We start from the raw sequence: 17353 nt of genomic DNA on the forward strand, positions 1-17353 counted from the left end.
GATTCCTCCAGTTCCATTCTTCTTTCTCAAGATTACTTTGGCTATTCGAGGTTTTTTGTATTTCCATACAAATTGTGAAATTATTTGTTCTAGTTCTGTGAAAAATACCGTTGGTAGCTTGATAGGGATTGCATTGAATCTATAGATTGCTTTGGGTAGAATAGCCATTTTGACAATATTGATTCTTCCAATCCATGAACACGGTATATTTCTCCATCTGTTTGTGTCCTCTTTGATTTCTTTCATCAGTGTTTTATAGTTTTCTATGTATAGGTCTTTTGTTTCTTTAGGTAGATATACTCCTAAGTATTTTATTCTTTTTGTTGCAATGGTGAATGGTATTGTTTCCTTAATTTCTCTTTCTGTTTTTTCATTGTTAGTGTATAGGAATGCAAGGGATTTCTGTGTGTTAATTTTATATCCTGCAACTTTACTATATTCATTGATTAGCTCTAGTAATTTTCTGGAAGAGTCTTTAGGGTTTTCTATGTAGAGGATCATGTCATCTGCAAACAGCGAGAGTTTCACTTCTTCTTTTCCTATCTGGATTCCTTTTATGTCTTTTTCTGCTCTGATTGCTGTGGCCAAAACTTCCAACACTATGTTGAATAGTAGTGGTGAGAGTGGGCATCCTTGTCTTGTTCCTGATTTCAGAGGAAATGCTTTCAATTTATCACCATTGAGGGTGATGCTTGCTGTGGGTTTGTCATATATAGCTTTTATTATATTGAGGTATGTTCCTTCTATTCCTGCTTTCTGGAGAGTTTTAATCATAAATGAGTGTTGAATTTTGTCAAAGGCTTTCTCTGCATCTATTGAGATAATCATATGGTTTTTATCTTTCAATTTGTTAATGTGGTGTATTACGTTGATTGATTTGCGGATATTAAAGAATCCTTGCATTCCTGGGATAAAGCCCACTTGGTCATGGTGTATGATTTTTTTAATATGTTGTTGGATTCTGTTTGCTAGAATTTTGTTAAGGATTTTTGCATCTATGTTCATCAGTGATATTGGCCTGTAGTTTTCTTTTTTTGTGGCATCTTTGTCTGGTTTTGGAATTAGGGTGATGGTGGCCTCATAGAATGAGTTTGGAAGTTTACCTTCTTCTGCAATTTTCTGGAAGAGTTTGAGTAAGATAGGTGTTAGGTCTTCTCTAAATTTTTGGTAGAATTCAGCTGTGAAGCCATCTGGTCCTGGGCTTTTGTTTGCTGGAAGATTTCTGATTACAGTTTCGATTTCCTTGCTTGTGATGACTCTGTTAAGATCTTCTATTTCTTCCTGGTTCAGTTTTGGAAAGTTATACTTTTCTAAGAATTTGTCCATTTCATCCAAGTTGTCCATTTTATTGGCATAGAGCTGCTGGTAGTAGTCTCTTATGATCCTTTGTATTTCAGTGTTGTCTGTTGTGATCTCACCCTTTTCATTTCTTATTTTGAACTCTGGGGGAGAACGTGAGGGGGGGATGTTTTGAAAGAACAGCATGTATACTATCTATGGTGAAACGGACCACCAGCCCAGGTGGGATACATGAGTCAGGTGCTCGGGCCTGGTGCACTGGGAGGACCCTGAGGAGTCGGGTGGGGAGGGAGGTGGGAGGGGGGATCGGGATGGGGAATACGTGTAACTATATGGCTGATTCATGCCAATGTATGACAAAACCCACTGAAATGTTGTAAAGTGATTGGCCTCCAACTAATAAAATAATATTAAAAAAAATAAATAAATAAAAATAAATAAATAAATAAAATCCAACCAATAATTATTTGACAAAAAGTCAGTGGCGCATGTAGTCTCTGAGTCTGGTTTCTACCGAAAATTCCATGGGGCCTCAGGCAGAGTGATAAATTAACCATGGTGCAACTGTCTCCCTTTCCAAATGCCAAGAGTCAATGCTGAAGTGGAAAGAGTTCTGGTGTCACAGTGACCCAAGGTGAGCCTGAAATTTGAGAATGGCAGGGGCCCAGGGTAGATATTTTTATTACAAGCTGCACTGTGAAGTGTCAAGATAAGTTTAGGCCACAGGTGCTGTTGTATCTTAGCTTCAGCCAATTTCTGCTCTGGTTTTGCACTCGGTGATTGGAGGTGATCTTTTTTAACAGAATATCTCCTTTCCAGGGGGGCCTGCATGAAAGCAGCGATGGTGTCAGCTTGTGTCAGGACCCACACGTTCTCCCAATGTACACACCACTCCTAGAATCTCCTCCTTTTCCATCCCTTCAGCTCATGTGCCTGCAGTGCTGACTCCTACATATGTTTTTCTAACCAGTTTTATCTTCCAGCCTCTAATTTTGCATGTCTGTACAGACAGTAACCCCTGAAACACATGTATACTAGGCTAAAGGAACATGCTTGCTCCCATCAACCACGTTCTCTGCTGGATTTCCTTCTCTGTTTGTGGTTCTGCCCCTCTCCCTGGCGCCTGCCTCCAAACCTTTGAAATCGCCTCTTTCTTTGCTCGCTAGAGTCAAGCAGTTATGCAGGCCTGTCAGTTTTCTCATATAAAACTTACATCATAAAGAACATTACAGTATACTAACACATATATACGGAATTTAGATAGATGGTGGCGATAACCCTATATGCAAAACAGAAAAAGAGACACAGAAGTACAGAACAGACTTTTGAACTCTGGGGGAGAACGTGAGGGTGGGATGTTTTGAAAGAACAGCATGTATACTATCTATGGTGAAACGGACCACCAGCCCAGGTGGGATGCATGAGTCAGGTGCTCTTGCCTGGTGCACTGGGAGGACCCTGAGGAGTCGGGTGGGGAGGGAGGTGGGAGGGGGGATTGGGATGGGGAATACGTGTAACTATATGGCTGATTCATGTCAATGTATGACAAAACCCACTGAAATGTTGTAAAGTGATTGGCCTCCAACTAATAAAATAATATTTAAAAAAAAAAAAAAAAAAAAACTTACATCTGCCCCCCATATTTAGTTTGGAAAGAATGTTTTTATAATTTGTTTTATAAAATTGCACATGTTTATCATGAACTTTTCAAACCATATGTCAAAGCATAAAGAAGAAAGACAAGTAAAACCAATTTTTTAAATTAAAAATAATATTCAAAATCATATTGTCCATAAATAGCTCATAAAATTAGATTGCATTCTTCTAGATTGCTTTCGTGCACATAGATGAATAGACAGATGGATGGATGTAAAGAAATCTTACTAAAACTGTATTATGATACCCATGTTATTTTGACAAAAACATTAAATGTAATTTTATTTGATTTTGACAGGAAAACAGTGAAACAATGAAAATGAAGGAAATTGTTTAACTTTATTTCTTTATGTAAGAGATAAATGCCTAAATTATCTGAAGATGAAAGAAATGAACTTACAACTTTAAGAGATTGTGAAAGTATCATTCTTAAAATTCCACTTCAATTTTCATCAATAGTGATCGAATTCACCCTAAGAGAAGTAAAAAGGTCACCCTCCTATACTTCCTGTTGGCTGTTCATCCTCCACCTCCCACACTTACTTACCAAGACACATAACATTTATATTCTGTAATCAAACTGTCCAGAGTTTAATGTCTCAGTTCTTCATTTGAATTACTTTGTTGCTCACACTCACCACCAGTCATTTCTCTGAAGCTTCTCCATTTCTATGTGTTTGTTTTTATCCTCTCTGCTTAGTGAGGTTTGATTGTAGAGTACTTTTATCTAGAAAGAATTTCAGTGCTGTTTACATTGTGTTCTTCACTTGCTGAAGTCATGCTTTGATTCTTTAGCAAGATGCAGACATTGTACTGCTGGTTTCTGAATTTTGAATACTACGGGCTCATAATACTACATCATCACTGTTCTTTTTCATTAGCTTGGGTTTTATCATTGTGTGATTTTATTCCTAACCCTACCCCTACCTTTCCCCCAAAAAAGAAAACGAACTAAAGGTGGTTGTATGATCAAGTTCTGTCATATTTGAAAATATCTTCAGTTTGTTCCTGTACTCAAATAACAACTTGACTCCTTGCCACTTTCCTAAATCTTGGGGTTCCCCCTGACACACAATATTTACTGACATCATTCCATTGTCTATTATAGCAATATGAGATATCTTTTTCTTTTTATCCATTCTCAATCATTATTTATTTATATGTTTTTAATCCCAAAGTGAATTCAAAGAATAGAGAAAAACACCTAACAAGTTTGCTGTAATAACCAACATCATTTTCAGCAAATTTTAGCATGCTGATTTATTTACTTTAAATATCTTTACCTTATAAAATAAAACATACAAACGTATGTTGTTGTTGTTGTTAGTCACTAAGTCATGTCTGATTCTTTGAGACCCCATGGATTGCAGCACACTAGGCTTCCTTGTCCTTCACTATCTCCCTGAGTTTGCTCAAACTCATGTCCATTTAGTCAATAATGCCATCCCACCATCTCATCCTCTCTCGTCCCCTTCTCCTCCTGCCCTCAATCTTTTCCAGCATCAGTGTCTTTCCAATGAGTTGGCTTTTCACATCAGGTGGCCAAAGTACTGGAGCTTCATGTACCTCATCTTAAGTGTTCCTTGCTCATTTTATTTCCCAGTACTCTTCCACAGAGAAATCTCCTGTTCTTAATTTGGTGTTTTGCAAGTTCTATGCATGTTTTTATAGCATTCTTAACACATGTATGTAGCTAAGAATTATGGATACATAGTATAATATTTTATAGACTGTTTCAGATTTATTTAAATGCTATCATACAGAATTTATAGTTCACACCTTGCTTTTCTCCTCCAGCATTACTTTTGCACAATTTCTCAATGTCAGTACAAATAGTTTAGTAATTTTCATGTTTTTCCTATTGATGGATATTTAGTTTGTTTCCAGTTTCACTTTGAAAAGTAATGCTGTAGCATATAAAACTTGTTCATTTGTAGTCTTTGACATGTGTGAGAACTTCTTTACTATAAACATTCAGAGGTGAATTTGGGGCCATTTGTGGACTGTGTGCGTCTTTGACTTTGACATTTCTAAATAACTAGATAAATTTTATGTCACAATCAGGGCTGTGTTATACTTCCCAATAATTTGCATACTCACAGGCCATTTAAATTGTCATAGCTTTTTTCATATATTCCCATGTAATAGATTTTAAATGGTACCTTAATATTAGTCTCTCTTACTTTTCTGATGGTCCAGTGGTTAAGACACTATGCTTCCAATGCAAGGGGTATAGGTTTGACCCCTGGTCAGGAAACTCATATCACACATGCCATGTGGTATGGCAAAAACTAAAAAAAATTTAATTTGAAAAGTGTTCATCCCTTTTACAATTTTTATGAGTACTGACTACCAATGAGATTGAGCATATTTTCAAATGTTTAATGGTCTTCTTACTCCTTCTTTTATGGTTCAGTTCAGTTCAGTTCAGTCAGTCATGTTCAACTGTTTGTGACCCCATGGACTGCAGCACGCCAGGCTTACCTGTCCATCACCAACTCCCGGAGCTTACTCAAACTCATGTCCATCAAGTTGGTGATGCCACCCAACCATCTCATGAAAGAGGAGAGTGAAAAAGTAGGCTTAAAGCTCAACATTTAGAAAACAAAAATCATGGCATCCAGTCCCATCACTTCATGGCACATAGATGGGGAAACAATGGAAGCAGAGAGAGACTTTATTTTGGGGGCTCCAAAATCACTGTAGAAGGTGACTGTAGCCCTGAAATTAAAAGATGCTTGCTCCTTGGAAGAAAAGTTATGACCAACCCAGACAGCATATTAAAAAGCAGAGACATTACTTTGCCAAAAAAGGTCTGTCTTTCATGGTATAACTGTTCGTATCCTTTGCCAATTTTCCTACTGGCTTGACTTTTCTCTTATTGATCTTTAAGGGTACTTTATATAAGCTGTTTCCAATTCATTAGCAGTTTTATATGCTGCACATATCTTTCCTAATTCCACATCTAATTGCTTAACATTTTGTGTGGTGTCTTCTATAATAAGAAATATTTTAATGTATTAATAGTTGAATTTATTTTCTTTCTTTGTGATCTGTGGTTTTGTATCTTTCTTTAAAATCTTTTTGAATCATGAGACTGTAAAGATAATCTTGTACATTCTTCTAAAATTTTTAAATTATGCTTTTTTGATAATCACAGCCAACATACTGAATTAATTTATTTTATATACAAATCTGAAACCATATTCTAAATAATTTAATATTCCGATCTTGTGAGAATTTTCTCTTGATTCCAAAAGTTTTCTTTTTTCTTTCTTTTTTTTGAACTATAGTTGATTTATAATATTGTGTTAATTTCAGGTGTGCAACAAGGTGATTCATATATTGTTGTTATTCACTCACTCAGTCATATCCATCTCTTTGTGACCCCATGGACTCCAGCATACCAGGCTTCCCTATCCTTTCCTATCTCCCTGATTTGCTCAGACTCATGTCCATTGAGTTAATGGTGTCATCCAACCATCTCATCCTCTCTTGCTGCCTTCTTCTCATGCCCCAAATCTTTCCCAGCATCAGGGTCTTTTCCGGTGAGTCAGCTCTTTATACCAGAGGGCCAAAGTATTGGAGCTTTAGCTTCAGCATTGGTCCTTTCCATGAATTTCAGAGTCAATATCCTTTAAGATTGATTTGATCTCCTTCCTGTCCAAGGGACTCTCAAAGAGTCTTCTCCAGCACCACAGTTCAAAAGCATATGTATTTATATTCTTTTCAGGTTCTTTTTCATTTTAGGTTATTACAGGATATTGAATATAGTTTCCTATACTGTACAACAAATCCTTGTTGTCTATTTCATATACAGTGGTATATATCTGTTAATTCCATGCTCTTAATTTATCCCCCTCTTTCCCTTTTGGTAACCATAAGTTTGTTTTCCATGTCTGTGAATCTGTTTCTGCTTTGTATATCAGTTCATTTGTGTTGTTTTTTAGATTCCACATAGAAGTGATATCATATAATATTTATCTTTCTCTGTCTGATTTACTTGACTTAGTATAATAATCTCTACATCCATCTATGTTAATGCAAATGTTAATTATGTCATTCTTTTTTATGGCTAAGTAATATTCCATTGCATATATGACCACATCTTCTTTATCCAGTCTTCTGTTGAGAGACATTTAGGTTGCTTCCATGTCTATAAACAGTGCTACTGTGAACACTGGGGTGCATGCATCTTTTCAGTGTTTCCATCTTTTCTTGTCATATGTCCAGGAATGGAGTTGCTGGAGTATATGGTAACTTTATTTTTAGTTTTTTAAGTAGCCTCCATACTGTTCTCCATAGGGACTGCACCAATTTACATTCCCACAAATAGTGTATGAGGATTTGCTTTTCTACACACCCTCTCCAGCATTTATTACATGTAGACATTTTGACGATGGTCCTTCTGACTAGTGTGAGGTTATGCCTCATTGTAGTTTGAGTTGCATTTTGCTAGTAGTTAACAATGTTGAGCATCTTCTCATGTACCTAGTGACCATTTGTATGTCTTCTTGGAAGAAATGTCTCTTTAGGTCTTCTGCCCATTTTTGATTGAATGTTTGTTATTTGATATAGAGTTGTAAAAGCTGCTTATATGTTTTGGATATTAAGCCCTTGTCAATTGCATCATTTGGAAATATTTTTCTTCCAATCTGTAGGTTGTCTTTTCATTCTGTTTATGGTTTCCTTTGCTGTACAAAAGCTTGTGAGTTTGATTAGGTTCCATTTGCTTATTTTTGGTTTTGTTTCTTTGGCCTTGGGAGACTCACTACTAGTTTTTTATTGCTGAAATGGCAACCTAAAGGGATCATAGTCACTTAATTAATATCTCAAGCATCATTGCAATATAGTAACAAAGATGATGGAATTGTGAAGGTGATTATTATAGACGTATCTTCTTGTCAGACATTTCCCACATTTTTCTCTGATTGGAATTAAGAGTTAAGTGCTACATATCATCTAATATACCTCTCCTGGTTAATATAACATAGCTAGTTGTTCATCTTCAACTGGGTTTTTTCTCTGACATGTTATTTTACTCCCTGAATGTTGTTTTAAGTTTGGGCTGAGGTATGATAGGCCACTTCTACCATTAAATGTCTAGTATTAAAACAGAGGAGAATTTTAGGCAATGGTAATTCCAGATTATATGTGCGTACATATATGTGTATGTGTTGCTTTTTTTCTTTTGACTTGGGAGCCTGATCTAAAAAAATATTGTTTTAATTCACATCAGAGAATGTTTTGCCTACATTCTCTTCTAGGAGTTTTATGAGGTCATGTCTGTAAATTGCTTTGGGTAACATGGCTATTTTAACAATATTGATTCTTCAAATCCAAGAGCATGGGACATCTTTCCATTTTTTCAAATCATCTAAAGTTGGAAGACTGTGATTTCTATGCTCATGTCTTCAATCAACTGAAAAAGTGAGACTAGGCAGATAGGCAGGAGATAAGAATCAGGTATTTTTTAATATGAAAAAACAGTGGGAAACATTTTTCTTCCCCCACTAATTCTTCACTCTTTATTCTGTCCCACTCGTTGACTTATTTATTCCTGGGCTAGTTGTTTGAATTACTGTAGATTTATTATTTTCATATAAAATGGGGTAAAATTCGAATCTGTTTTTCAGTAACCTGCTAACTGTTATTTACTCTGACTTTTGTTGGCTTTATATGGTACAAATGTCTTTTCCCACACTGGGACTTGTCTTTTTATCCTCTTAAGTGTGTCTTTGGATGAGTGAATATATTTTTATGAACGCTTATTTTCTAATCCTCTTTCATGGTTGCTATTGTCCTTTCCCATTACAACATCTTTGCTGCATCAACATCACAAATATATGTTAATATATATTATCTTGTAGACACTTTACTCTTTCACTTTTTATGTTTAGATCTTTATTCCATCTTGCAAATCAACTATTTGTATGGTGGAAGGTACTGAGCAGATTTGTTTTGCTTTAATGCATGAATATCTAGTGACCAACATCATTGATTAGAAAGATCATTCTGTGATAACATCTGTGCCACAAAGTGTCTCCATATGTGTAGGCCTGTTTCTGGACTCACTGTTGTGTTCTGCCAATCTATTTGTCTTTCCTTGAATAAGACCACATTGTCTCAACTAATGCAATTATATAAAAAATCCATATCCATTAGAAAAGTTTTGTACTTCTGTTTTCTTCTTTAACATTATCGTCACTATTCTTGGTCCTTTGAGATTCCATCTAAACTTTAAAATCAACTTAAAATTTCTGCAGAAAGCAACCTGCCAGAATTTTGATTAGGATTATACTGAATCTATATATCTTTTTAGGAAGAAATCATAATCTTTGCCGTATTAAGTCTTCAGATCCCTAATGACTGTATATCCCTCAATTTATTTTCTTTCTTTAAAATATTTCTAAAGATCTGCACTTTTCTTTGTAAATGTCTTCCATTTCTTTTGTTAGATTTATTTCTGTATATTTGATATTTTTAATAAATCATAAGTTTAAGTTCTACATTTAGCAGTACATTCCTATTTTACTGAAAGTTTTAAAATACAGAAATTGATGTTTAATGACTAAATGAATTTTTCAGCATCTGTGGAAAGAATCCTAAAATTTATTTCTGTAAGTGCATTAATACATTAAGTTATATTTGTTGTTCAGTTGCTAAGTCATGTCCGACTCTTTGTGACCTCATGGACTGTAACACTCTAGGCTTCCCTATAGCAAACTTCATCTCATCCTCTGTCACCCACTTCTTCTCCTGTCCTCAATCTTTCCCACCATCAGGGTCTTTTCCGATGAGTTGGCTCTTAGCATCAAGAGTGGCCAAAGTACTGGAGCTTCAGCTTCAGCATAAGTCCTTCCAGTGAATATTCAGGATTGATTTCCTTTAGGATTGACTGGTTTGGTCTCCTTGCTGTCCAAGGGACTGTTAAGAATCTTCTCTACCACCACAGTTCAAAAGCATCAGTTCTTTGGCATCCAGCCTTCTTTATTATCCAACTCTCACATCTGTACATGACTACTGGAAAAACCATAGCTTTCACTATATTTCTACATTTAAAATAGTGAACCATCTTTGCATTTCTGGAATAAATTCCACATTTTTATGTTATTCTTGTAATATACTTATAAATTGAGTCTGAAACTATTTAATTTTAGAATTATCAGTTGATATACATGAGTGAGTTTTTATATGGTTTTCTCTTATTGCACTTTCTTCATTGGATTATGATACCAATGTTATGCTCACTTCATAAGATCAGTTTGGACTTTCCCCTTTATTAATAATTTTAAGTGGTTTATAGGGATTTAAAATTTTTTCTTAAAGGTTTTCCTATGAAATTTTCCTTATGAAATCATCTAGAATTGGAAGTTTTTAATAGTGGTGTAGAGGTAAAAGTTAATTAAAAACAAAATGGTAGATATTGAGCCCAAGCTTTGCATATGTACTCAAATAAATTTACTTTCCATCTGTATTTTTCCATTTATATTTCTACCATGTAAATGGATAGGATTTGATCTTTAGAGTTTTCAATTCATTCTCTTCTAGGTATTCTGTGATTTTAGTTTGAATTTTATATTTGACAAAAGAGCTGCCTATAGGATTTTATTGTATTATTGTTTTGTTATTACTATTTTGTAATACTAATTACTGGTGCTATATTATTGTGAGCATAGAACATTTTTGGTACTATTTAGAAATTTATTGGAGGCTTCAAAATAATCTTGTATATGGGCAAGCTTTCCAAATATTGTATTCCTTGAAAAAAGGGTATCTTTATTTTCAGTGTTGAAGCTAAAAATATGTCAATTAATATACCTTCTAAGGAAAGGTAAATTAAGATCTTAGACTGGTATGTTTCTGTTTATCCATGTAGTTTTCACAGCTGTGATTTATGTTTCTGAATGCATGTAATCATAGTATTATATTGTATTCTTTAGCCTGATAAAGTGACTTTGTCTATTTTTTTTAGTTTTTTTTTAATGAATTCAACATTATGTATTGAGTTTGACCAATCCACTCTATTTTTATTTTATCTTTCTTGTTTATATTTGCCCTTTTTTTCCCTCAAATTTTGTGTCACTTTGTCTTATGCATGAACCATATATGGAGCAAAGACTGGTGTTTTGCTTTTATATTTCCCTATCAATGCTGATGTACAAAATGTGTCATTATGAAAATTTTCTAATGATCAGCAAAGTTGAAAGACTTTTACAGTGAATGGCCCACAAGTTTAGTTTTTTAATCCAACCCAAAATTATGTCTTAAGAGACAGATTTAGTTCATGTGAAAATATTGATATGTAAGTGCTTTTGGTTTATATTATTCTATAGTTCACTTATTTGTTCATATCACTTAAATTAGATCAATATATATTCTTTTCTCTCCTTTTTGATTTTGTGATTATCTTGATATTTAGGAATATTGTACTTTTGCTGGAGATTACTTTCATATCTGTAACTATATGTGACAGTGAAAGTGAAAGTCGCTCAGTGGTTTCCGACTCTTTGCGACCCCATGGACTATATATACACAGTCCATGGAATTCTCCAGGCCAGAATACTGGTGTGAGTAGCCTTTCCCTTCTCCAGGGGATCTTCCCAACCCAGGGATCGAACCCATGTCTCCCACCTAGCAGGCAGATTCTTTACCAGCTGAGACACAAGGGAAGCCTGAGCATGCTGGAATGGGTGGCCTATTCCTTCTCCAGGGGATTTTCCAGACCCGGGAATTGAACTGGGGTCTCCTGCATTGCAGGTGGATTCTTTACCAACTGAGCTATTAGGGAAGCTTTAACTGTATTCTATATCCTTAATCATCTTTTTTTTAAAATTATCCATTATTTTCTGTGATTGTCAGATTTGTGTGTCAACTTGTCTAGGCTATAGTACCCAGTTATTTAATCAGTTTAGGTACTGATTATACCAGTTGAGGTACTGCATTAAAGGTATTCAACAGATGTGATTAACATCTATTAATCAGTTAACTTTAAGTAAAGGATTACCCTTAATAACGTGTGTGGGCCTAATCTAATCAATTGAAAGGTCTTAAGAGCAGGAAACCTGACATTCTTCTGAGGAAGAAGAAGTTCCCATTGTGGACTGCAGTCTTTGTCCCTACCCAAGAGTTTGTAGCTTGCCTTTGCTGTGGCGTGCTCTGTGGATTAGAGCTTGCCTCGCCAGTGGTACAATTACAGAAACTAGTTCTCTGCTCTGTGTATAGTTACATGTATATTTTTTTACTGATTCTGTTTCTTTGGTAGAAATACAGTGTCTAAAGTGGGCAATAAATAAGTTAGCTTACTTTAAATTTTTTCTCCTCATCCTCTGCTATCTGACTTTATTCAGTCATGTATTCTTCTTATCATTAGAGCTTTAATATTTTAATTTTATTTGAGTATAACTAATTTACAATTTTGTGTTAGTTTCTGGTGTACAGAAAAGTGATTCAGTTATACATATATTCATTCTTTTTTATATTCTTTTCTTACATAGATTATCACATAATATTGAGTAGAGTTTCCTTGAATATTGAGTAGGTCCTTGTTGGTTATCTATCCTGTACATAGTATTGTGTGTGTGTTCATCCCAAGTTCCTGATTTATCCCTCCCCACCACGTTTCCGTTTTGTTAACTGTAGGTTTTTTTCTAGTATCTTTAAGTCTGTTTCTGTTTTGTAGATAAGTTCATTTGTATCTTTTTAAAAATTAGATTCCACATGTGGGTGATATCATGTGATATTTGTCTTTGACTTATTTCACTTAGTATGATAATCTCTAGATTCATCCATGTTGCTCTACATGGTACTATTTCGTTATTTTTTATGGCTGAGTAATATTCCATTGTATATATGTACCACATCTTCTTTCTCCATTCTTCCGTCAGTAGTCATTTAGGTTGCTTCCATGTTTTGGGTATTGGAAATAGTGCTGCCATGAACACTGGGTTGCAAGTTTTCCTTTGGGGTTATGGATTTCTCTAGATAGATGCCCCTTGAATGAGATTGCTAGATCATATGGCAGTTTTTTAAGGAACCTCCATACTGTTCTCCATGGTGCTTGTACCAATTTACATTTCGACCAGCAGTGTAGGTCTCCACACCCTCTCCAGCATTTGTTGTTTGTCGATCGATGATGGCCATTCTGAGGTGACACCCCATTGTAGTTTTGATTTGCATTTTTCTGATAGTGATGTTGAGCATCTTTTCATGTGCTTTTTGGCCATCTGTTATTAAATTTTCATGTTTGTGTGTTATTAAGGTTTGGTGTTTGTGTGCATACTTAAGAAAGCTCTCTCCTAAATATAACAAACTTTGGGGAAAATAGAGTTAGGATCAGACTGTTCAAAATCTAAACCCTTGCCCAATAATCAGGCAGTCAATCAATGATGTTAAGTTTTTAATAAATAGAGGAGTGAACAATAAATACAGTATTAAAAAAAAACAAAAAATGCAAGTAGTTTGAGGGGAGGATGTATGAGTAAGTGTTGCATCTGTTGATTTCTGGAAGCAAGGGCAACAGTCACAATGGCTGGGAAGTAGCGTGCAATAAGCCATCAGAGATAGTTCACATGGGAAAGATGAGTCAAGAAGGGCAGTAGGGAGTAGCTGGGCTTTAGGTTCAGTTTTGTGCTCCTCTGGAACTTACCACCATTCCCTTGTGGTTTGAAATTTAGCACTCTGATAAATATCTTTCATGGATAAATGTGACTTCCCCAGTATGCCAGCATCATCGCTACCAACTTCAAATCAGGCACATATGATCTAATTCATGTAGTAGATATAGGCCCTGGGAAGAACAGACCATACTTGATTTATGTGCTTTAAATGATATCCTTTGATTTCTAGCTTTTAAAGATCAGCAGGCTTTTCTGTCTCCCATTTTTTCCCCTCTCATTGTTCAATTGTCATTTGTATAATTTCTGTACTATTGTGTCATTTATCATTTGTATTCTGTACTATTATAACTGCATATCTTATTTGTTTACTTTCAGTCCTAATTTTACAGTTTAACCTTTGTTATAGAATCAACACTTAGCTATTAGAGGAAAGAATGGATGTCTTTTGTCCCTCTGTGCCTGTCATGGGCTAAACATGTGTGTCCCTTAAAATTCATGTGTTGAGGTCCTCACTTCCATTGTGATGGTATTTAGAGATGGAGCCTTTGAGAGGTAGTTCTGTTTATATGAGGTCATGAGGGTAAGGCTGCCGTGGTGGGATTCGTGTCCTTATAAGAAGAGGGGAGAGGCCACAACTCTAGTTCACTCTATGATGTGAGAATACAGTGAAAGGCAGCCATCTGCAAACAAGGAAGAACATTATCACCAAGGGTTGAATCTGCCAGCACCTTGATCTTGAACTTCCCAGCCTCCAGAATTGTGAAAACTGTCTATTGCTTGTGCCACTCAACCTATGCTATCTTGTTGTAGCAGCTCAACTTGATTAAGATAGTTCCCCTCCCCATTTAATAAAGAATCTACAATAGCCAAGAGAAGATACTCACCCCAAGCCCACATACACTCATCTACGCCATGTTCTGATCAAACACTCTATAGAGTTGTCTGCCCAAACAACCCTGAACTCACTTCCAGCACTTGAAAAGAGCCAATATAAAGATGTATTACCTTTAAAGGAAACAAGAATATAACAGATCACTGAGGTCCCAAGAGAAACTATAGCAGCTACGAACAACAGAACGATATACTTAAGGTGCTAAAACAAACAAACAAGCAAAAACTACCACTCTGTAATTTCATTATCATTGTTGTTCATCTGCTAAGTCATGTCCAACTCTACACTCCCATGAACTGCACCACGCCAGGCTTCTCTGTCTTCCACTATGTCCTGGAGTTTGCTGAAATTTATGTTCATTGAATTGGTGATGCTGTCTAACCATCTCATCCTCTGCTGTTGCCTTCTTCTTTTCCCTTCAATCTTTCCCAGCATCAGGGTCTGGGAAAGCATCAGCTCCCTCCAACGAGTCAGCTCTTCACATCAGATGGCCAAAGTATTGGAGCTTCAGCTTCAACATCAGTCCTTCCAGTGAATATTCAGGACTGATTTCCTTTAGGATTGACTGGTTTGATCTTCTTGCAGTCCAAGAAATTCTCAAGAATCTTCTCCAGCACCACAGTTCAAAAGCATCAGTTCTTCAGTGCTCAGCCTTCTTTATAGTCCAACTTTCACATCCATACATGACTAGTAGAAAAAACATAGCTTTGACTATATGGACCTATGTCCACAAAGTGATGTCTCTGCTTTTTAATACACTGTGTAATTCCAAACCTAACAGAAATATCTTTCATAAGTGAAGAGAAAAATAAATAAATAATAATAAATAAATAAAAATACTTTCTAGACATACAAAGATTGAGTGAATTTGCTATCTGCAATTCTATGTTAAATAAATACTGAAGAGAGCTCTGATAGAAGGAAAACAATCTGATAGTGTGTGGTTGAACCACACAGTGTCCGTTGGGTCAGCTTCATCTTAGCCTGGCTGTCCTACACCCTCTCCTTTCCCTGTGTCTGAGCAGTGCCCTAACTCACAAGCAGTGTGCTTACACCAGCTGAGTTCCCTATCAGCTTCTACCTTTGGAATCTGGAAGAATGCCTTTTTCTGTTTCAAATGGTTAAATGATCATGAGACCCTCAGGGAGAGGAAAAAATCCTTGGTTCCCATCTTGCAGACATGCTTCTCACTTGGTAGCCCAGTTCTATTTTTAGCTTTAGCCTGTTGTGCCCCTTTCAGCTTCTCCAAGCATAGCTGCAGATGCCTTTGGATCATTGTCCCCACATCTTGCCCGTGTGTAAGTTCCTCACAATAAACTTCATAATTATACTTTATGGAGTCGCCTGCTTCATTTTTACAGTCTCAATGTTTCTTCTCAGTTCAGAGGATATTATTCAATACCTCCACCTCCCAGCAGACGGAATCAAGGATATGTAAGAAGGAATGAAGAACACAAAAGGAAAGGTAAATAACTGGATAAACATGAGGGCAAATCAACTGTACCAAAAAAAGATGTCTTGTGAGGTTACAAATGTATATACAAAAGGAAAATGTGTGATAGCAATACAAAAAACACCAAAGATACCAAGGAACAAATGGAGGTCAAGTATTCTAAACTCAAAATTATCCAAGAAGAGGTACAATTACTAACTTATGTTTGATTCTAAATAATGCATTATGTAATATCTAGGATAATCACTAAAAGAATGGAAGAAAAATTCCCTTGTAGTAAGCAAGAAAATGAAGAGAAAAAAAATAAAAATATTTGACTAATCAAAACTGTCTAAAGCAAGAAGAGAAAAAGGAACCAAAAATAGATGATGCATGAAAAATATTATTAAAAGATGATAGATCTAAGTGTAAATACGTTAGTAACAATATTACATGTAAATTGCATGTCCTTGTTCAGTTGCTAAGTTGTGTCTGACTCTTTGCGATGCCATGGACTGCAGCACACCAGGCTTCCCTGTCCTTCGCTATTTCCCAGAGTTTGCTCAGACTTGTGGCCATTGAGTTGGTGATGCCATTCAACCATCTCATCCTCTGTTACCCCCTTCTACTTCTGCCCTCAATCTTTCCCAGCATGAGTCTTTTCCAATAAGTCAGCCCTTCGCATCTGGTGGCCAAAGTGTTGGAGCTTCAGCATCAGTCCTTCCAATGAATATTCAGGATTGATTTCCTTTAGGATTGACTGGTTTGATATCCTTGCAGTCCAAGGGACTCTTAAGAATTACATGAATATTTCAATAAAAAGGCAAATATTATTAGACTGGATAAAATCCCAAACCTAATGATATTATGCTTAAAAGAAACAGGACAATTTATAGAGAAGTTGAAAATCAAAAGGATGGGAAAAAAAAGATATGGAAACATTAGCCCTAAGAAATCTCATATGATATCATATTATGCATGAAGCATTACTAGGGAGAATTTTATAATGACAAACACTTGACTGCCTGGAAGATAGAAAAACATTACATTTTTACGAACCTAAAAGCTACTTTAAAATATATAAAGCAATAATTGAAAAACTAGAAAAGAGAAAGAAAGAAAGCCATAAGCAATATGGGAGATTTAACATACCTCTCTTCATAACTGATAGCAAAAGCAGACAAAAAATTAATAAGAATACAGAATCCATTAAAAACATAATTAACAAACATGAATGTAATAGAGGAGTGAATCAGATAGTGACAGAATCACATTCCTTTCTAGTAAGTGTGAAACATTTACCAAAGTTTGTGAAAAGCTAGATTTTGAGGTTAGTGTCAACAGATTTCAGTTTCTCATCCTGGACACTATTAACATTTTGGACTAATTCTTTGTTGTGAGGGGCTCTCCTAGGTATGCATTATAGGATGCTTAGCAGTAGTCCTGTCCTGTTTC

General features: G+C 35.7%; 1 protein-coding gene across 1 annotated transcript in view; it reads left to right on the forward strand.

The window, feature by feature from the left end:
• LRMDA (leucine rich melanocyte differentiation associated) overlaps window positions 1–15301 on the forward strand; it is a 1142706-nt gene extending 1127405 nt beyond the window's left edge. Inside the window, exon 9 of the mRNA XM_065922685.1 lies at window positions 14899–15301. The gene's annotated coding sequence lies outside the window, so the exon portion shown is untranslated. The remainder of the gene's footprint in view (window positions 1–14898) is intronic.
• The last annotated feature ends 2052 nt before the right edge of the window (window positions 15302–17353 follow it).

This window comes from Muntiacus reevesi, chromosome 2 (assembly GCF_963930625.1).
Source record: "Muntiacus reevesi chromosome 2, mMunRee1.1, whole genome shotgun sequence".
NCBI classification, from domain to species: Eukaryota; Metazoa; Chordata; class Mammalia; order Artiodactyla; family Cervidae; genus Muntiacus; species Muntiacus reevesi.